This window comes from Aquarana catesbeiana, linkage group LG04 (assembly GCF_042186555.1).
Source record: "Aquarana catesbeiana isolate 2022-GZ linkage group LG04, ASM4218655v1, whole genome shotgun sequence".
In the NCBI taxonomy this organism is placed as follows: Eukaryota; Metazoa; Chordata; class Amphibia; order Anura; family Ranidae; genus Aquarana; species Aquarana catesbeiana.
In genome coordinates, this window is record NC_133327.1 from 60,059,662 (window position 1) to 60,082,899 (window position 23,238).

Below are 23,238 nucleotides of genomic sequence, written 5' to 3' on the forward strand. Positions count from 1 at the left end.
AGATGTGGTCTTACGTAGGACTGGAACCTCTTCGATTCCCACCTTCCAATTCGTTTCACCTCCTCTACACCTAGCCCATTCCTGACTGCTTCAGTAGCCGCTCCTATCCGAAAGGAGTGAGACGCGAAATCCTTGTCCCGTAAACCCACACTCCGCAGGCATCTCCTAAAAACTGTTATGAACTGAAACCTAGATAAAAAACTCCCATCCAAGTGCATTAAAAAGGGGCCTTGTAACGCTGGGCGAACTTGCAAGAATTTTTCGACCATGCCCACCGGGCACAGGCAGGATCCCTGAATGGGGTAAACTCTCACTACCCTGCCTCTCCCTGCTTGATCCGTTTTTGACCTGTTTATAACCAACGTTAAACCTGCCCGCTCCAGCTGAACTTCCTGCCATCCCAATCCTCCTGGAACTGTTTTTGCCGGGCTAACCAGCTCGCTTATCCTGAATGCTCCAAAAAATGCCAGTACAAACGCCACCTTGAACAATGTGATTTCATACTCGGAAGAGCATACCTCCCCCAACTTTTCTATAATACTACCTAAGACCTCAAAAGTCACCGGCCTTCTGGAATCACGCTTGATTCCTCGCTTCCTATACCCCTTTAGCGCTTGGCGCACCCAAAAATCTTTCGTGACATCCTGCTGACCCTGTAGCTTAAAAAGAAAAGCCAACCCCGCTAATTGCGTATTCAAAACAGCTACCGACGCACCCTCCTCCATTTTCCTTGCCACGTAGTATAGCAACAACAAGTGCAAAGACCTCCCGGACGGCTCCTCGCCAATTCCTTGTACAAAACCCATCCACTCCATCCATACCTTGGAGTACGCCGCCCACGTGGCCCCACTTACCGACTGCTGAATCCATCCCGCGATGACACCAAAGGTATTTCCCACATCCACTCGGGACAAGGCACCCCCTGTTGCTCCGCTTCCGGCGCCAACTGTCGGAACCTGTCCCACTGGAAGCGAGATAACGCATCAGCTACCACATTCTCCACCCCTGGTAAGTGAACTGCATGAATATAGACGTTCAATTGCAAACATCTTAATACTAAATGCTGCAACAACTTGATCACTGGCGGGGACGATGCTGTCACCCTGTTTATCACTTGCACCACCCCTAAATTGTCCCCGTGAAAACGCACCTTCAGATCCCTGAAAGATGCGCCCCACAGTTCCACCGCCAACACTACTGGAAACAGTTCCAGTAAAACCAAGTTTTGTACGAAACCCTCATCTATCCACGACTGAGGCCAAGGACCTGCACTCCACCGACCTTGAAAAAACGCCCCAAAACCTGTAGACCCTGCCGCATCCGTGAAGAGTTCCAGGTCGAAATTACTGACCGGTCCTGACATCCACATCGCCCTTCCATTGAAGGATTCCAAAAAGGTATGCCATACCTGTAAATCCTCCCTGTGCGATTTGACTAAACGCACAAAATGCCTTGGTGATTGTATACCACTCGTGCTAGCCGCCAGCCGGCGGCTGAACACTCTACCCATCGGCAGTATGCGGCAAGCAAAATTCAGCTTGCCCAAAACCGATTGAAGCGTTCTCAGTTGTACCTTCCTCAAACCTATTAGCCCTGCAATCTCTTTTTTCAAATCTCCCAATTTGTCTTCCGGCAACCTGCATTCCATGGCCTCTGAATCCAGTACAATGCCTAGGAACGTGATGACCGTGCAAGGTCCCTCCGTCTTTCCAGCAGCCAACGGAATGCCGAATCTGTCAGCGACATGCTGTAATGTCGCCAATAACACCGCGCAGATTCTAGAAGAAGCCGGACCTATGCATAAGAAATCATCCAGGTAGTGAATTATAGAATTCACTCCGGACACGTCCCTCACTACCCATTCCAAAAAAGAGCTGAATTGCTCAAACATCGCACACGATATCGAGCAGCCCATCGGTAGGCATTTGTCCACGTAAAACTCCCCTTTCCAGTGGCACCCCAGGAACCTAAAACTCTCCGGGTGTACTGGCAGCAGCCGAAAAGCTGATTCGACATCCGCCTTGGCCATCAAAGCTCCTTTACCGTAACGGCGCACCCACCCCACGGCGGCATCAAATGACGTATAAGTCACTGAGCACGCCTCCTGGTCAATGGCATCATTCACCGATCCCCCTTTCGGGAAGGATAAGTGGTGAATGAGCCTGAATTTGTTGTGCTCCTTTTTGGGCACAACGCCTAGCGGTGACACCACCAAATCTGCCAATGGTGCCGCCTGAAAAGGACCACCCATTCTCCCCATTGCAACTTCCTTTGCCAGCTTCGCGGAAACCACTTCCGGATGTTGCAATGCGGATCGTAAATTTTTGGGCACCTGGGGAACAACCTTCAACTCGCAGGGTATCCTAAAACCCACCGAGAAACCCTCCTCCAGTAACCTTGCAGCTTGTCTGTCAGGATACTTACCGAGAAACGACCGCATCCTTTCCACTTTCACCGGAGTCCTCCCTCTTGTTCCCAACGTCACCGGTTCTGCCTTTTCCCTGCTTGTAGCATCTAGATCCAGGATGCGTCCCTCCACAGCCGGAGCACTCGTGCTTGTACTTACATGACGCACCAAACTTACAGGCTCCGGTGTTGTACTGCCAACAAAACCCTTTTTTGTTTCCGGCCGAATGTCCCGGGGCTGAAGGTCCACCGGCTCCCCCCTGAAAAAACTGGTTCGGGGCCCTCGTCGTCGTCATCAAACGCATCCACAGGCTAATGTCCTTGTGGTCCCAACGCAGCTCTGGACGTACCGCTCTCCGCTGTCTGAACTGCTCGTCGTATCTCAGCCAACCCGTGCCGCCATACACTCTATAAGCTTCCCCTATCGCATCCTGATAGCAGAACAATGCCGAACATTGCTCCGGGTGCCTTTCCCCTATCACACTAGCCAGAATTGCAAACGCTTGCAACCAATTGGTAAATGTCCTAGGGATCAGCCGATATCTCCTCTTCTCTTCATCCTCCTTCTTGGAGCTGTCTGGTTTAACTCTGTCCAAATTAAACTTCTCCAATGGTAGTAGTGAAAATATTTCCACATACTCACCTTTCCACAACTTCTCCCGTACCTCCTGTTTCAAGTGCGCTCCCAAAGGTCCTTCGTAGCACACATAAACCTCGCACCGTGCCGCATCCGCCAGCCTGGTTATATCCTGCCTCTCTACTGTCTCTGCAGCTTTTTCCTTCCCCTGCGGAACATCACTAACCGAGGTCTCCAGGACGGGTACCGCCACCGCAGCCGCTACTGTAGGCGCCCCCACCCCTGCAACATGTCCGCCGCCCCCCGCTGGTGGGACCCATGCAGCTGCCGGGCCCCCCGCAGCACGCTCTCCTGCTTCAAATCTCTGCACCAATTCCTTAATGCCTTCCAAAAAACCCAGTAAACCAGAGCCCCCCACCGCTGAGACAACCCCCCTTACACTGTCCTCAGGCCTACTTAATTCCTGTCTTACCCTGTTCCCCCCTTCCAACCCCAATTGCTGGGACTTACCGGGCTGCACAGGTGGTACCCCGTCAGCCGACCTTCCGACCTCATTCTCGTCCGTGCTCCTGGAAAAGGGGGGCGCCTCCTCATCCGATCCGGACGTCTCCTCCAGCTCCCTTGGGACTGTCTCTCCGTCTTCCATCTCCGAAAGCCCGCCTGGCCTGGTGGCCTTGGCTGCCGCCGCCATCTCCATCCTTTCCTTTCTCCTAGCTGCGTAACCTCCCGCCGACTTTAGGACAGCCTTTGCAGGGCCGGTGTTGGATACCGCAGCCCTGAAGGCCTCCGCTCCTCCTGCTTGCTGCCCGCTTCTTCCTCTCACCGCATATTGATTGGCCCCTGCCGCAGAATTAGAAAGCCTGGGGACAGCTGCAGCCTTCCTGGCCGCAATAGTGTTGAGAACCTCCGCCGTCATCCTGGGGGCGGGGCTCGCGCTCCCCGCTCGTCTTCCTCCGCTAGGCCTGACCTGCGTACCCGCTCTCTCCCCGCTTGGTGCCGCCGAGGCCGTGAAGTCACCTCCGCTCGCTGTCTTCCTCTTGGCCGGTGGACATCCCCGCACCTCATCCCTGTTCCTCCCCGCCATCCTTTGTGCCGCCCTAGAGCGTTCTGGAGAGAAACGCTCAGGCGGCCTCGATCTCCGCGCCCTGCCGCTGCTCCTCTCACCCATACTCGGCTGCTGTCCTGCCTGCTCCATGGCCGCACCGATCGCGTCTTGTAGCCAAGCCGTTCCTCTCACCGCCGCCTCCGCACGCAGTTGGGCCATGAGACGCTCCACTTCAGCCATGCTTCCCAGAACTTTCCACCAGTTTTCTGTTAACCCCTCCCCACAGGTTAACCTTTTTATATAACCCCTCCCTTCCTGTCCCTCCCCCTCGGCTCCATTTTAGACCATCCCTTCCCCACACTGCTACCACTGTCATGCACGCCCTGCACTTAACGCATTGCATGCTGCATTTCCGGGCTTTACTTTAATAAAGTACTATGGTGGTGTTGCCCTTCTGAACTTTCTGTAAGTATGGTCTCTTAGAACTCTCACCTCAAAGCTGTGGTGTCATAGCTGTTATGAGTAATAATCCATGGATGTTGTCACCGCTGTCGGCCAATGCTGCTGGTCATGGATCTCTCCTCTAGGATCACCTGCTGTGACTTCTAAAATAGCTCCAGCATAATCAGCTCGGTATTGGGGGTGAAGAAGGGAGAGAAAGGAGAGAAAAAGAGGGGGCTCCACAGTCCTTTAATACAGTGGTCATCAACCCTGTCCTAGTGATTATTCATTCACTTTGGTCACACAACTGGGTGGGCTTGGGGTGTAGTTCTAGTGGGTTATCTGTTCTGTACATAGTTCAGATTCAATGATATGGCTAAATTAGCCTCTGTTCCAGCATTGGCTGTGTTGCGTGCAGTTCCACACTGTCGCCTGTAGGTGTCGTTGTCACCACAGGCCAGTGATGGAAGGGCAACAGGCTGAAGTGTATTGAGTGTCCTTCTTTCCCAGAGACAGCCAAGTGGGAGTGGTTCACCGCTGTGCATTCTGGGAAAAGATACTTAAGGGGCAAACGCCATATTTTTCACTCTTTTACCTCCTGGCCCAAGGTATGTGACAACTGCTTTTCTGTCTCGGGGCCCTGCTGTGACCGCAAGTAGGCCCAGAAGTTATCAGGGGGCCTATTGGTTCAGAGGTGGTCCTGTGCTGTCTGTCCTGCGGGAAGAAGCCGAGCAATTGAAAGATCCGGGGGAGGACTCATCTTGGAGAGGACCGAGCGAAAGGTTGGTGTCTCAAGAGGAGCCTGTTGACTCAATTGGAGGATGCGTCCTAACCAAACCTACCTCACAGTACTGCCGGGTTGGCTTAAAGGTTCTGGTACTGTGTTCAACTAATACTAAATCCTGTGCCAAAGGATTGTTCAACTAATACTAAATCCTATGGCAGAGGATCGTTCAACCAATACTAAATCCTATGGCATAGGATCGTTCAACTAATACTAAATCCTATGGCATAGGATCGTTCAACTAATACTAAATCCTATGGCATAGGATCGTTCAACTAATACTAAATCCTATGGCATAGGATCGTTCAACTAATACTAAATCCTATGGCAGAGGATCGTTCAACTAATACTAAATCCTATGGCATAGGAGCGTTCAACCAATACTAAATCCTATGGCATAGGATCGTTCAACTAATACTAAATCCTATGGCATAGGATCGTTCAACTAATACTAAATCCTATGGCAGAGGATCGTTCAACTAATACTAAATCCTATGGCAGAGGATCGTTCAACTAATACTAAATCCTATGGCAGAGGATCGTTCAACTAATACTAAATCCTATGGCATAGGATCGTTCAACTAATACTAAATCCTATGGCAGAGGATCGTTCAACTAATACTAAATCCTATGGCAGAGGATCGTTCAACTAATACTAAATCCTATGGCAGAGGATCGTTCAACTAATACTAAATCCTATGGCAGAGGATCGTTCAACTAATACTAAATCCTATGGAATAGGATTGTTCAACTAGTACTAAATCCTATGGAATAGTATCGTTCAACTAATACTAAATCCTATGGCATAGGATCGTTCAACTAATACTAAATCCTATGGAATAGGATTGTTCAACTAATACTAAATCCTATGGAATAGTATCGTTCAACTAATACTAAATCCTATGGCATAGGATCGTTCAACTAATACTAAATCCTACGGCAGATGATTGTTCAACCATTAGACCCCTTTCACACTGGGGCGGTTTGCAGGCGATATTGTGCTAAAAACAGCGCCTGCAAACCAACCTGAGACCACCGCTGCTGTGTCTCCAGTGTGAAAGCCCCGAGGGCTTTCACACTGAAGCGATGCGCTGGCAGGAGGGAAAAAAAACTCCTGCAAACAGCATCTTTGGAGCGGTGAAGGAGCGGAGTATACACCGCTCCTTCCCATTGAAATCAATGGGGCAGCGCGGCTATACTGCCGGCATAGCACTGCTGTAGCGGCGCTTTGCTGGCGGTTTTAACCCTTTTTCGGCCGCTAGTGGGGGTTAAAACCGCCCCGCTAGCAGCCGAATACCGTCGCTAAAACGACAGTAAAGCACTGCTAAAAATAGCGGCGTTTTACCGCCGACGCCCCCACCGCCCCAGTGTGAAAGGGGCCTTATTGTTCTTATCAAGTCTGTGGCAGAGACTTTTTGTTCAGGCATCATTCTGGCTTCTAGGTCAGTGAGAGAGGCCTATCCGGGTGAGCAAGATCCGTTGACTGAAGGAGTACTTCTCTACGGGATCTAGAAGTTCCTCAGTGATCTGCACAAGGTATCTGAACTTTCCCTTAAACCCTCCATCCCCCTACTGCTCAAGTTGTTCAATAAAAAAAAAAAAAGAGCATTGGAAAGAAAAGACAGACTCTAAGTTTCTGGTATGGTGAACTGTGAGTAAGGGGTAGCGGCAAAGACCCAAAATAATAACCAGCAGCTCCTTTCTGGGGTAAGTGCTACATATAGTATATACTGGGATCAATATACTGGTACATTTATACTGGGATCTTTATACTGGTATGTTTATACTGGGATACTTTATATACTGGGATCAATATACTGGCACATTTATACTGGTATGTTTATACTGGGATACTGTATATACTGGGATCAATATACTGGCACATTTATAATGGGATCTTTATACTGGTGTGTTTATACTGAGATACTGTATATACTGGGATCAATATACTGGCACATTTATACTGGGATATTTATACTGGTATGTTTATACTGGGATAATTTATATACTGGGATCAATATACTGGTACATTTATACTGGGATCTTTATAGTAGTATGTTTATACTGAGATACTGTATATACTGGGATGTATATATACTAAGATCTATATACAGGGATCTACGGTATATACCAGGGGCGTAACTACCACCATAGCGACCCATGTGGGTGCTATGGGGCCCGCAGCCTAGTGGGGCCCAGTGAGGATGAGAGCACCGCCGGCACAGTCTCCCAGCCAGGGGAAGAGAGAGGAAAGGAAGAGGCGAGCTGTCCGTATCAGCAGAGAGCTGAATTGCCCGATGTAAGAGCTTTCATTAGAACTTCCAGTGTTCCCGGGGCTCACGTCACATAGCTCCACCTCTTGGCCCGGCGCCTTTGATAGACAGAACGCCGATCCAATGCGGGACATGTGAAGTCATCAAAGGCGTTGGGCCAAGAGGTGGGGCTATGTGACGATGAGCCCCGGGAAGATGGGAAATTCAAATGAAAGCTATTACAGCGGGCAATCCCGTTCTCTGCTGATCCGGGTGGCTTGCCTCTTCCTCTGCATAGGAGGGGCTGTATGTGGCACAGGTCACGCTGTATGTGGCACAGGTCACGCTGTATGTGGCACAGGTCACACTGTATTGGGCACAGGTCACGCTGTATGGGGCACAGGTCACGCTGTATTGGGCACAGGTCACGCTGTATTGGGCACAGGTCACGCTGTATGTGGCACAGGTCAAGCTGTATGTGGCACAGGTCAAGCTGTATGTGGCACAGGTCACGCTGTATGTGGCACAGGTCACGCTGTATTGGGCACAGGTCACGCTGTATTGGGCACAGGTCACACTGTATGTGGCACAGGTCGCGCTACATTGACACTAGGGCAGCTGTGGGGGGGGGGGCTGTTTGCAGGGGGGCCCCATACAACATTTTGCTATGGGGCCCTGCTATTTCTAGTTACGCCCCTGGTATATACTGACATGTTTATACTGGAATCTATATACTGGGATGTTTATATTGAGAACTATATACTGGGATGTTTATATTGAGAACTGGGATGTGTATACACTGATCTGGCCCCCGAGGTCACCATGACACCGCACTGCCTGTACCAGGAACTAACCAGTCCAACTCTGCGCTGTGCGCTCTGACAGCCGCGGCGGTGACGTCAGCTCAGCCATCACATGTTCAAAACACACGGCTCGCCTTCAATGACACCAGGGAGCCCGTGACTGCAGCCAATCAGCCGCGGCGTGTGACAGCTGAGCCCGCCCACTGTCGTAGTGCCCGCCCAGTGAGGTGTTGGAGGAGAGAAGTGATCGGAGTTCGGGCTGTGTGTGAGTACCGATCCCGGGTGTGCGGGGGGAGGGGAGGAGGGGCGGGTGTGTACTATGGTGGGGGGAAGGGGGGTGATAGGTGAACTGTACATATACAATGTAACTTCCGTACTATGGTGGGTGTCGCAGCATCGCTGGGCGCAAATCTCAGTGTATGTGTAATGAGAGTCCATGATGACCTGTCTATAGATGACCATACACTGTACAATCCCATACAGAGGTCCTGCCTTGTATCCTATGGGGCTGACACACTGGTGCGACACCCACCATAGTGGATCTAATGAGGGAGATTGTATAGTGTGTGGTCAGTCTTATAACGATACTGTCTCCTTTAATACAATCTGATTGTACAATCCACTTTATTAAATCTGCTATTTCATGTATGGGCCCTGCCTGATTGGATCAAAAGGGTTGTGCTCCTTTAACCACTTGAAGATTTACCCCTCCTTAATGACCAGGCCATTTTTTTACTGATTTTTAACTGACAATTGCGCAGTCGTCCGACGTTGTACCCAAATAAAATTGATGTCCCCCCCCCACAAATAGAGTTTTCTTTTGATGGTATTTGATCACCTCTGCGGTTTTTATTTTTTGCGATATAAACAAAAAAAAGGCCGACAAATTTGACAAAAAAAAAAACTATATTTATTTTCTGCTCTAAAACATCCAAACAAACATAAAAAAATGTAAAAAATCGAATTTCCTCATCAATTTAGGCCAATATGTATTTTGCTACATATTTTTGGTAAAAAAAAATTACAATAAGTGTATATTGATTGGTTTGCACAAAAGTTATCGCATCTACAATCTATAGGATATATTTATTATTATTTAAGGTACACTTATATAGCGCCATCAATTTACGCAGCGCTTTACATATATAGCGGGAGCAGACCACTGGCGGCAGACCCAGAGGTGCAGGATCGCGTACTACGTGATCCTGCGCAGCAGAACCGCCTTATATATACAGTCTGCGGTTAAGGAGATTGCATAGTCTATGGCCACCTTTTATTGTCACCATACAATCTCCGTACAATCAGCTTTGGTTTTACCAGAACAATGTAATATGAGGACACACCTAATCTACCCAATGACTTGGTATCCAAACAGGCTGACCCTATCTTCTATAGTAGATCTAAAAGAGATTGTGTGCAGACCATACAGTCTGATTGTACAATCTCGCATGGATCTGCCATCCACCATGTAATATAAATGGCAGCCGGCCTGGGTACACATGGATTGGATTGTATAGGTGTGTCCATTATATTACATTGTTTCAGTAAATGAAAAGGTGATCATAGAATCAGATTGTAGTGTGTATGGCCATCCTTAGATCTGTCAAAGGAGCTGCCTGATTGGATACAAATAGATTGCATTGTGTAGGGTTGTCCTCATATTACATCATCTTGGTGAAGCAAAAAGAGATTACACAGCAATCACACCTGTGACGGCTGGTGCTCAAAATCTTTTGGGGGGGCGCAAACAAACTGAAAACATTTTGAAAAAAAAAAAAAAAAACCATCAATTGCCAATCAAATGCTGCCAGTGTGCCATCAAATAAAGCTACTGGGCCAATCAAATGCTGCCAGTCTGCCCCCCCGCCCACTCGCCATCTGCCCGGCACTTACCCTGTGTCTGTGGGGCAGCGGGTGACAGCAACAAGTGGGGTCCTTCATGCTATGAGTTATGAGTAAGCACTTGGTGTAAGTGCGAAACACGTCAGCTATTTTTGTACCACCCCACAGTCGTGTTTTGTGTACCCCATGATCCTGTATTTTGAATAAAAAGACGGATTTATCCATTCCGGTGTGCGGCTGTCCAGGTCTTCTTGTTCTCTTCTACTGGGGTCCTTCATGCGTCTCCTGCCTCCTAAAAGGCGTCCAATAGCTGCGCCTGTCGTCTCAGCCAATCAGGTGACAGGTAACTGATTGGTGGAGAGGCAGTTCAGTGTTAGGAAAGTGAATAGTCATTCGCCTTCCCAACACAGCTGAGTGGAGCATGGCGCTCGCAGTTCACCTATTTTGCAGCCTTACTTACCAGATCTACTCGGGTCATGCGTTCCACGGAGCTTCTGGCGTCACTTAGGGTTTCCGTCTGGCACAGGGAACCTGGAAATAACATCTTAACTGGAAACACGAAGTACGAGCGAAATTTGTTCGGCGCGATGGAATGCGCCACAAAGCAGGTAAAAATCCTGCAAATGAAGCGCCTCTTCTGCAATCTCGTGATTGCATTGATGTGGCGCCTCCCATAGTACACTGTGTCCCGGCGCCCGAACACAGTGCACTTAAAGGCCTTTTTTTTCTATTTTTAATTTTTTAAGGGCTTCTTTTTTTTTTTTTTTTTTTTTTTTTTACAGTTGTGGGGCGGTGCCCGTGCGCCCCCTATGGACGGGCCGCCACTGAATCACATTGTATGGCCATAGTTACATAGTCAGATTGAAAAAAGAAACAAGTCCATCTAGTTCAACTAAAAAAAAAAAAAAAAAAAAAATCCCATATACACAATCCTTCACCCACAGTTGATCCAGAGGAAGGCGAAAAAGCCCAGCAAAGCATGATCCAATTTGCTATACAGGGGAAAAAATTCCTTCCTGATCTCCCGGAGAGGCAATCGGATTTACACTGGATTACCTTTACCTATAAATGTTAGTACCCAGTTATATTCTGTACATTTAGGAAAGTATCCAGGCCTTCCTTAAAGCAATCTACTGAGCTGGCCAGAACCACCTCTGGAGGGAGTCTATTCCACATTTTCACAGCTCTTACTGTGAAGAAGCCTTTCTGTATTTGGAGATGAAATCTCTTTTCCTCTAGATGTAAAGAGTGCCCCCTTGTCCTTTATAATACATGTTGTTCATATCCCTCCTTCATATCCTCTTCTGAAAAGAGAATAAATTCAGTTCCTCTAATCTTTCCTCACAGCTGAGCTCCTCCATGCCTCTTATCAGTTTGGTTGCCCTTCTCTGCACTTCCTCCAGTTCCCCCGGCCAGCTTTAGATCCATCAATAACTATATAGTAGAAGGGTTGTTTCTATATCTGAGAGCGCCCCCTGGTGCCGAGGTGTACATTCAGGGGATCTGAGGCCTAATACGTCCAGCCAGTGGGTGGGCTCATCTTTTGGCTCATGATACGTCTTATTTAGACCCGACAGTGAAGTCTCTCTGCCACGATTGTGACTGTCCACCTTCACCCTTCAGATGTTCCAGCTCCAGCTGTTGTATTTACCATAGTATGAAGTCCAGCGGGGAAGCCCCTCATAATAGGTGTAGACCTGGGACCTCACATTTGGGTGGACTGACCCTTTAAAATCCAAACTGCTGCCGCTTACTGATAAATCTAGAAAGTGACAGACTTCTGTGAGGTTGTCACCTCCTCCACAGCACAGTGACACTGTCATTATACGGGTCTGTCCTTGTTTGGAGAAGTAAACGTGTGGTTGGTGGAGTCACACTGGTCTGACCTGTTTGGTTGTCATTACACTGGGTGAGGAAGGACGGGGCAGGTGCCAGGAAGACAGGAAGTGGTGACTTGTTGTCAGACTAGACCATTGTGTGTTCCTGGCGTGTCTCATACAACTGTCTGCAGGACAACCCGATATTGAGGTAGGCAGATCACCTTCTCCATCTACGTTTCTTCTACCCGCTGTTATCAGGAGGTGATCCATCCTTGTTGTATTCAATGGTGAGCTCTATATATTCTCATACCATGACTCTTTCCAGATGGTCATCTGGCCTTCACCTTCACCGTCCAGCCACTGCAGTGTATAGAAGGGACATATATGAGGGTTCTTCACTAAGTTTCCGCACTTTTTTTTTCACCACAGCGTGACGACTCTTATGCCAGACAGACTAGTCACATGACACTCTCAGACACGACCAATTACTACTCCTCCCGCCCTCACCGTTTCCAACAAAAATATAAAAGTGTAGAAACTTTTTGAAGACCTCCTGGTAGTAGTGATCAATCTCACATGGTCACACAATGCTCCATTCATGAGTGACTGATCAGAACAACATACTACTTGTGTAGTCCGCTCCATAGGGAGCCATGCATTCCATTTGTTTAGCTATCATTTGCTACAATTAAGTGTTTTAGCGGCAGGATTGAGCTACCGGAAATCACCAGTGTGTGGCCCAAGCCTATTCAGGTGACCGATCTCTTTAGGCTAGCCATACACAGATAGATTGTTGTTTTCAATGTTCATCTAAAATTCGGACAAATAATTTGTCAGCACATTTGAACCACAAATACCATCCAAAGGACCTTCAAAATCTCACCTAGTATATTGCATATTTAGGAGTATATTATATGTTATCCATATAGTTTATGGATATACTATATGTACAGTGTATACACTATATTACCAAAAGTATTGGGACACCTGCTTTTACACGCACATGAATGTAAACGGCATCCCAGTCTTAGTCCGTAGGGTTCAATATTGAGTTGGCCCACCCTTTGCAGCTTCAACTCTTCTGGAAAGGCTGTCCACAAGGTTTAGGAGTGTGTCTATGGCAATGTTTGACCATTCTTCCAGAAGTGCTTTTGTGAGGTCAGACACTGATGTTGGACGAGAAGGCTTAGCTCGCAGTCTCTGCTCTAGTTCATCCCAAAGGTGTTCTATCGGGTTGAGGTCAGGACTCTGTGCAGGCCAGTCAAGTTCCTCCACCCCAAACTCGCTCAGCCATGTCTTTATGGACCTTGCTTTGTTCACATTCATTCACATAAGAAATTAGAAAAATGTGACTGTACATTATAAATGTAAAGTGCTGCGTATATTGACAGCACTATATAGGTACCATGTCATGTGATCTTGATTTGTATATGTAGTGATGAATATTGTGTTACATCACTAGTGATTTGTGTTGAGTTCTATAGAGATTGCATGGATTTTATTCAACCTTTTTGTAGATTTCTACCTTTGTTCTGAAAGGATTGCTGTTTGTTGCACCTTGTCCTTGTACACTGATTTCTGAATGGGAGGGCCAGACTTTATTATCCTGAGCAAAGGCAAAGTTATATTAGAAAAATCAGCAGCATCTGCATCCCTTTAGAGGAGGACAAGCCTTGGAGAGTATCTCAGCAAGAATGGGACATCTGAAAATTGACTTGTATTTGCACAACCATAGAGAAAAGAGTTAAACCCCCAGAGCTAACAGTTTTGTAGATACCAATAGGGCACCATTCCTCCCACTGACACCAACCATAGGACACCATTCCTCCCACTGACACCAACCATAGGACACCATTCCTCCCACTGACACCAACCATAGGACACCATTCCTCCCACTGACACCAACCATAGGACACCATTCCTCCCACTGACACCAACCATAGGACACCATTCCTCCCACTGACACCAACCATAGGACACCATTCCTCCCACTGACACCAACCATAGGACACTATACCTTCCACTGACACCAACAATAGGACACTATACCTTCCACTGACACCAACAATAGGACACTATACCCCCCCCCCCACTGACACCAACAATAGGACACTATACCCCCCACTGACACCAACAATAGGACACTATACCCCCCACTGACACCAACAATAGGACACTATACCTTCCACTGACACCAACAATAGGACACTATACCCCCCCCCCCCACTGACACCAACAATAGGACACTATACCCCCCACTGACACCAACAATAGGACACTATACCCCCCACTGACACCAACAATAGGACACTATACCCCCCCCACCCTAGGCGGTTTTGTGGCGTGCTTACTCACTGCAGGAGCCAAACTCATTCGGGTCCTGGACTCCTCGACATTCCAATGCCAAACAGAAGAAGACACACCTCTGCTTGTGTTTTTTATTTTTTGTTTAATTCCAACAGGGGCTTAAAGGGTAATTCCACTTTCACGGGGAACAAATTAGCAAATAAAAAAAATAAAAATATATAGCATATACAATTATGACGCAAGTCATATTACAGTTGAATGTTATTAAAATGTACCTTTCCTTTTCAATCTGCAACTCTGTAATTTTCTGTAAAATGCAATATGGCTACCTGGAGGGGTTCTGTACACAGATGGTATACAGAACGCCCCCCCCCCCCCCAGAAATGTCATTTCCTGCTTGTGTGATTGGCTCACTGATTTTCCTAGAAGTCGGCACTAAGATACAAGTCACATTTCAGGCATCCCCTGCAACAAAATTAGATTTTTGGTGAGATATGCCCAATAGGAAATAACGTCTAAAGGGAGGCAGACCCTGCTACTTTTCTCATTAGAGACCTGCAGGTGCAGAAGCTGATAATTATAAAAGCACTCCCATACAGATTCACTGTGCACATGGACAAAGACAAACAAAATGCTATTCCTTCAGAATAACAAAAGGTAAGAATCTGCAACAGTTTGTACAAATTCTTGCAATGCACATAGATCACCCAGAGGGTGAAAGTGGAGTTACACTTTAATTATACCTTCATGACTAAGCCCTTTTAGGGTGAAATGCGTTGAGGGAGACGGAGCAGCATTTGGCAGAGAGTCATTTGCTGGAACTGGCTTTTGAATATAATCAAGTTGCAATGAAGCTTTTTTGATAACAAACAAGAAAAATAACAAGCAGAGGTGTGAAATCACTTCTGTCCAACACCTCTGGGTGTGTCCAGGAACGTGTCCCTTGATAGCGTAGTGGTTTATCCCACCAGCCAATGAGTCCTGTGGCAAGCAGGAGGAGGAACCATTGCAAGCTCTAGGAGATCGATACTCCTGGAAGTGTTGGTTTCCCAGTGGACTTCAGGGGAGAAAATTCTCAGGATCAGATAAGTGTTCAGCAGTGTGAGCACGCGCCCGTCCGCGGCCCCATCTGTGCCATGATTCCGCACAGCACAAGTTGGTCGGCAGCAGTGGTGGCTGGTGGCTGCCGGGCAGAGTGGCACTGAGACAGCACTCCACCCCCCGCAGGCGGTCCGGCACTTACCCACTCATGTGGCAGGCTGTGGAGTCCTCTCCTCCAATCCTGGAGGGCCGGCAGTGGCAACTCCAGTGTCCGCTCCTCAAGCTTCCTCCGCCATGTGTCTCCTCTTCTGCCAAAGCGCTAGGCATCCAATAGGATCACCTGACGCTTTGGCCAATCAGGGAAGCAGATTTCACGACCTGCCTGCTGATTGGCAGGAAGGAACTTTAGTTTGAAAATAGCGAAAAATTGATTCGCTATCATCACACAACAGGGTGGCCTCAGAGTGCCATGCTCTGTGCTCCAAGGCCACCCTTTTTTGGAGCCTATTAGAGCCTCTGGCTCTAATTGCGTGCTTTAAAAAAAACACCCCCCTGGATTGTAATCCATAGTCCAGCGCTCTGATATGTAGATCAGGGGGCCGGATACATGGATAGGGGAGGACTAAGCCCTATTATGGTGAAATGCATTGAGGGAGACGCCTGTGCATCCTCTATGGACGGGCCGCATTTGCCGGGACCTGCTGATCAGCTTAGCGAATCACAGTACAGAGCCATTATACAGTTTTCTGGATTTTATTTTTGAAAAGTACGTAGTACATAGCAAAATAAATTTTGGTGTAAATTTATGAAGAAATTTGATTTTTTATTTATTTCATTGGATATATTTTAAAGCAGAAAGTAAAAAATATTGTTTTTTTTTTTTGTTTGTTTGTTTTTTTGTTTTTTTACAAAATGTTTAGTGTTTTTCATTTATATATTAAAAAATAAAAACCCATAGGTGATCAAATACCACCAAAAGAAAGTTGTATTTGTGGGGGAAAAAAAAGATATAAATTTCTTTTGGGTACAGTGTTACATGACTGAGCAACTACCAGTTAAAGTAGCGCAGTGCTGAATAGCAAAAAATGGCCTGGTCGTGAAGAGGGTAAAATCTTTCAGAGCTTAAAGGGGAACTTTACCCATAACAACTTGATAAAAAAAATTGTTCTTTAGCATGGTACATACATTCCACATTAATAATTATGCTACCAAAGTTAATGTGTGCTGTAAATTGCCTCCAGCATTGCTCCTGTTTCGTCTTGCTGGAGGATGCCATTTTGGTGAAGCCCAGAGCCCCTGAACAGCAGTAAATCATAAAGAAGAACTAAACTCATCGATTTAACGGTTTCAAAAAACAGTTCAATTCCTAGAATGCCGGGATTGCTAACTGTCACATTTGCTTGTGTCCTCAACCAAACCGTCAAGCGGCCGGTGTCATAACTGATCACATGTGAAGTGCCATGGCAGTTGCAGAACAAACAGAAGCAGCTTCCTTGGCTGTAAAGGATTGGAGGGTTTGATTCTACTTTAAGGCTGTCAGCAGATTGGCCTCTACAAACTCAGCGATCCCTAAAAATGGAGAGCAACTGAGCATGTGCAGAACTTGGTGAGACAGTGTATTACTGGATTTTGAACAGTATAGATGCTTATTTTTAATGTATTACATAGCTGTACAGCAAAAGGAGCCAGCCTGAAGTCATCTAGCAGGACTTCTTTTTCTGACTAATGTTCCACTTTAAGTGGTTAAATTGCAGTTGGATGAAAAAATGAGCAGTAAACATACATATGATCAGAATTGATGTGGTTACTTGGTTTACAATGTAGACGGCCTTCCATTGACTGCACAGAGGAAACGATTTCTTCATCTCCTTTTGTCCTGCATGTTATCATTTCAAGAGTTTCCTATTTCCACATACATCCTGGTGAAAGGTGAGAAACTCTGTCAATTTATTTTTATTGCTGTCTGTGTCTCTGTTGGACATTTACTCCTACTTCCTGTTCAGGTAGCAATGCTGTCACTGGTAAAGGAAGTGACAGCAAATCTTCCCAGTGGGGACTCAGACAGCAATAAAAGTTAGATTTTCTTCAGTATCAATCACTCACTGTGTTCATTCATAACTGAAACATAGTTAACTGTGTTTACTTTGCTTCAGTTTGCGAATAAAAAGGAGCCTCTGTACAGAGCGCTTTCTGTTCATTCACTGTCCATTCCTTCCGAAGCGGTCTGTTAATTTATGGAGATGCAACGTTCTAACTGACACCAATGATGGGGCACTATTCCTCCCACTGACACCAACGATGGGGCACAATTCCTCCCACTGACACCAATGATGGGGCACAATTCCTCCCACTGACACCAATAATGGGGCACTTTTTCTTTAATTGACACCAACAATTGGCACAATTGCTTAATTTGACACCATTGATAGGGCACTATTTCGTCCATTGATACCAACGATGGGGCCTTATTCCTTATCCTATTGATGACAGACTGTGGGTCATTTTTTTACTTTCACTGAGGCTGGGGCATTTTCTCCTACAACTGGCCCCTCTAAAGTCTGGTGCTTAGTATCAATGGAGTCCGCTGGCGATGTGAATACAAAGCTCACTAGTCTGTCTCCTCTACCACACTAATAAGAGCTGGCCTTGTTTGCAACAATCTTCTTAGCAGGAGAAAGAATCTTGTGGGCCACACATCTAAAAAATCATCTTTATCATCTCCATGGCGGTCCTGGCCCCCCCCCCCCCACTAAGTGCCCCCATAGCACGCTGCTTGCTATGGGGACACTCATGCATGCTCACTCCCGAGCCACACTCTGTGTGTCCATTGACACACACAATGCAGATTGGGCCCACCCCTGCTCTCTGCTCACTGGCTGTGACGTGGTAATGTGGAATTATAGGGTTAAATCGGGTGGTGGGAAGGTGAGATAACACCTCCTGACTGGTTGTTAAATGCCCTGTGTAGATCGCTGTGACTGGAAGGAGAGATCCTGAGATTGGTAGAGGAGGGATTTCTGCAGATCCTGACCTGGAGTGAAGAACAGATCCAAGGCTCCTGGGGTTTGTAGCGTACAGTTGCTGACACAGGAAGATCTTGGTCAGGTAGAGTGGTGGGGAAAAATCGGGACATCTCCTAGATGAAAATCTCCCACCAGAATGAAGCCTCCCCGCTGTATCGATCAGCTCCTCTCCTTCCAGTTCTTGCAGCTCTCCACTTGGCCTCAGTGAGAAAGCTGAAAGTGGAGGCATCACGAGCCAGCCAAAGGGCCGGATGTGGCTTTGGAGTTGCAATTTGCCCAGATCTGCTCTAAACGAATGCCTAAAGCTGGGCGTACTCACTGCAATTTAATTGTACAATCTCTTTTAGGTTTACTAAGTCTATGTAATTTGAGGGCCTTCACAGCCAGGCAGAGGCAGTCTCTAATCCTACATCAGCCTTTCTCAACCATTTTACTGCAGAGGAACCCCTGAAATAATTTTTAGGTCTTGGGGCACCCTTGCTAAAACCAATTTTTTGGGTGTCAGTGCGGAAATAGCTCCTTACATTGGTGGTCATGGAAAAGAATGTCCTTCTTGCAGTGGTCAGAGTGCCCTCCTTACAGACAGCAAAAGATCATTGGCGTTCTACTGCTGGAATTATGTAGGTACCCTCATATGGGAGGTCAATAAGCCACATCTCAAGGAACCCTGAGCAACCCCTGGAGGAACCCTGAGCAACCCCTGGAGGAACCCTGAGCAACCCCTGGAGGAACCCTGAGCAACCCCTGGAGGAACCCTGATCAACCCCTGGAGGAACCCTGAGCAACCCCTGGAGGAACCCTGAGCAACCCCTGGAGGAACCCTGAGCAACCCCTGGAGGAACCCTGATCAACCCCTGGAGGAACCCTGATCAACCCCTGGAGGAACCCTGAGCAACCCCTGGAGGAACCCTGAGCAACCCCTGGAGGAACCCTGAGCAACCCCTGGAGGAACCCTGAGCAACCCCTGGAGGAACCCTAGGGTTCCATAAAACCCTGGTTGAGAGTGGCTGCCCTACATACTTGTTGGAAGATCTTAAAGTTGTTGTAAACTCCAAAAAAAAAATGTGCAAGACAAGGGCATAATGAAGTAGTATGCATCGCATACTAGCTCATTATGAAATACTTACCTTAGATTGAAGCTGTTTCAGCGGTCCCCGCACACCACTGTGACCGGCGACATCTCCCATAGTTATTTCCGGGTTTGTGGGCTCTGACGCTTTGATTGGCCGGAGCCGCGATGCCGTCACTCCCACGCATGCGCACGAGAGCTGCTGGTCACGGCTTCTGAAGAAGCGGCTCGAGCAGACCGTTTCTTCAGTGCGCATGTGCCGATGTCGTTGGTACATGCGGATACAGTGAAAATCGCCTACTGCAAATTTAGGAGATATTCACGTTACCTACAGGTAACACTTATTATAGGCTTACCTGTAAGTAAAATTGGTGTAACAGAGTTTACAACCACTTTAAGAAGATTATACAAAATGTACCGTGCATGGTCAGTTTATAGCTGACCACACACTGTACAGTCTGACTGTCCAATCTTTTTTTTAACTCTACCACCAAATTTGGAGTGCAAGGGTCTGTCTGATTTGATACCTAGTGATTGTGTTATTTAAGGTTGTTCTCATATTTTAGGGTTGCGCCGATACTAAACATTTGCGCAAGTACTTGTGCAACTGTTCTGATACCTGAACCAATACCTTTTGTGGTGCGATTTGAGCCTATACAAAATGAATGGGCTCAAATTGCACGGCAAAGAATCAAATGCGATTTGAACAGGAATGCGGTGCGATTCTAGTCTGAAATCACATGCAGTTTCCCCCACCGCTCCTCTGTGAACCAAGGTTGTCATAGTGACTTCACATGCGGTTTCCCCCACCGCTCCTCTGTGAACCAAGGTTGTCATAGTGACTTCACATGCGGTTTCCCCCACCGCTCCTTTGTGAAACCAGGCTTGTCATAGTGACTTCACATGCGGTTTCCCCCACCGCACCTTTGTGAACCCAGGCTTGTCATAGTGACTTCACATGCGGTTTCCCCCACCGCTCCTGTGTGAACCCAGGCTTGTCATAGTGACTTCACATGCGGTTTCCCCCACTGCTCCTCTGTGAACCCAGGCTTGTTGTAGTGACTTCACATGCGGTTTCCCCCACCACTACTGTGTGAACCCAGGCTTGTCATAGTGACTTCACATGCGGTTTCCCCCACCGCTCCTGTGTGAACCCAGGCTTGTCATAGTGACTTCACATGCGGTTTCCCCCACCGCTCCTGTGTGAACCCAGGCTTGTCATAGTGACTTCACATGCGGTTTCCCCCACCGCTCCTGTGTGAACCCAGGCTTGTCATAGTGACTTCAGCCTGGGCTCAAATCACACCGCAAAGGTATCGGTAATTGGTATCGGTGAGTACATGAGCACAAGTATCGGTACTTGTACTTAGTTTTGTCAGGAAAAGGAGGTCATACAAAGACAGTACAATCACATTATATAGTGTATGGACAGGTTATTGTAACTCCTCCTTCCACATCCCAGCAACAGAACCAGATCTACTCTGTGGCTTCACAGCCGTCTCTTTATAAAACATTTGTTGCATGAATATCAGAAACATTGGTGCAAGTTGAATGACATGTCCCCATATTTTGCCTGTATCGCCACCTCCATCTAGTGGACAAAATGTGATTTGTTTTCTCATGAAGGTATTTCAGAACACTATACTGCATTTTGGCCACTAGATGGAGCTGACCATACCGGGATTAATCTCTTGGGAAAAATATGGGACATTTCATTCAACTAGCACAAATGCTTCTGACATTCGTGCAACATTTTTTTTTTTCTATAAATAGACCCCTAATGCCCCGTACACACGATCGGACTTCTCGTCGGAAAAAGATATGATGGCTTTTCCGACAGGATTCCACTCAAGTTTGCCTTGCATACACACGGTCACACAAAAGTTCGCTGAACTTGCGACCGTCAAGATCGCGGTGACGTACAACACTACGACGAGCCGAGAAAATGAAGTTCAATGCTTCCGAGCATGCGTCGAATTGTCTCCGAGCATGTGTAGGAATTTTGTGCGTCGGAATTGCCACAGACGATCGCATTTTCGGATAGGAACTTTTTCCGACTGAAAATTGAGAACCTGCTCTCAATCTTTTGCTGGCGGAAATTCGGCTAGCAAAAGTCCGATTTGAGCATACACGCGGTCGCATTTTCCGATGAAAGACTCTCATCGGTCTTTTGCGGGCCGAAATTCCGATGGTGTGTACGCGGCATAAGAGTTTGTGATACTGAGCACTGATAGCAGTGGCTCAGCTTTTTTGTTTTTACAGAAGGTTTGTGTTTCTGAAGTCAGGGATATGTTATGTGCCCGGTCTAGAGGCAAGTATTTATCAGTAGGTTTCTTTGAAAGCAAAGCTCTATGAGGAAGGAGTGCGCCAATCTAGAGGTTTTTGGTTTCCCTTTAAAAGACGTTTGCTTTGAATGTGAAGCTGAATGCAATGTGTTTTTATGCAGAGATCACGACTTCTCATTACCAGAATGTGACCTCCTGACGTCTGGCCGGCCTCTTCTATAAAACCAATTACTGAGCTCCTGTAATCCTCAATGTGAAAATGAACAAAGAGGATTGATGCTGCTATGCGGGGAGAAGGAATCGCCTTCCCTGCCTCTACTACCTCCTCATTCCTCAGGGCAGGGACTTGTGTTTTTGATGGTTTGACGGTCAGATTGAATACACATTGTATATAACACTATGAGGAGCTTGTAAAAATTGAAAGAGATCAGCAGATCATTATCGGCTCTTCGCCCATACGTATCTGCTCATTATTTATGTAGGCTGTACTTCTGCGTTTGTAGCGCCATAAATATAACTGTCAGGGTCCAAAATGGTCTCTCATGCCCCGTACACACGGTCGGACTTTCTGACGTAAAATGTGCGATCGGAGCTTGTTGTTGGAAATTCCGACCGTGTGTAGGCTCCATCGGACAGTTTCCATCAGAATTTCCGTCGCACAAAATTTGAGATCTGGTTCTCAAATTTTCCGACAACAAAATCCGTCCGCGCAAATTCTGATTGTTTGTACACAATTCCGACGCACAAAGTTCCACGCATGCTCAGAATCAAGCAGAAGAGAAGCACTGGCTATTGAACTTAATTTTTCTCGGCTCGTCGTACGTGTTGTACGTCACCGCGTTCTTGATGTTCGAAATTTCTGACCAACTTTGTGTGACCGTGTGTAGACAAGACAAGTTTGAGCCAACATCTGTCGGAAAAAATCCATGGATTTTGTTGTCGGAATGTCCGATCGTGTGTACAGGGCATTAGAAGTCCTTATTGGAAACACCCACATTGCTCTTAAGCCGACCATAGATGGATTGAATCTCAACCAGTTCAGAAGGACCAGCTAAGATTGGATCCATCTATGGGCAGCCTGGTTGTGCTGAAAGGGGTTGTAAAGGTTAGTTTAAAAAAAAACAAAACCCTGCTTCTCCTCTTCTGGGGTGCCCCCCCCGGTGCTCCTGGCTCCTCCCCTTCATCTGGTGCCCCCACAGAAAGCTGCTTTTCATGGGGTCACCTGTGGGGAGTGCACTCCCGAGTCCTGCTGCTGCGTCAATTGACACATACAGCGGGACTCAGCCCGACCCCCCCGCTCCCGTGTCCACTGGATTTGATTGACAGCAGTGGGAGCCAATGGCTCCTGCTGCTACCAATCTGTCCAAAGAGGAGAGAGACAAAGGCTGGAGCTGCTGGGCTTGTGCACATCGCTGGATCGGATTGGGCTCAGGTAACTAAAAGGAGGGGGGGTCTGGGGGGCAGCTGCAGCAAAAACCTTGAGACTTTACAATCAGTTGAAGTCTATCCATCGATTAATTTCAGGACAACCAGCTTGCCGAAA

General features: G+C 47.3%; 1 protein-coding gene across 2 annotated transcripts in view; it reads left to right on the forward strand.

Moving 5' to 3' along the window:
• Window positions 1–8,489: 8,489 nt before the first annotated feature.
• The window catches only part of ENPP4 (ectonucleotide pyrophosphatase/phosphodiesterase 4), a 43,254-nt gene continuing 28,505 nt past the window's right edge, over window positions 8,490–23,238 (forward strand). Inside the window, exon 1 of one of the 2 annotated variants that reach the window (XM_073625245.1) lies at window positions 8,490–8,573. The gene's annotated coding sequence lies outside the window, so the exon portion shown is untranslated. Of the gene's footprint in view, window positions 8,574–12,050; window positions 12,179–23,238 lie in introns of those variants that run through there. The other variant, XM_073625246.1, reaches the window with a different exon arrangement.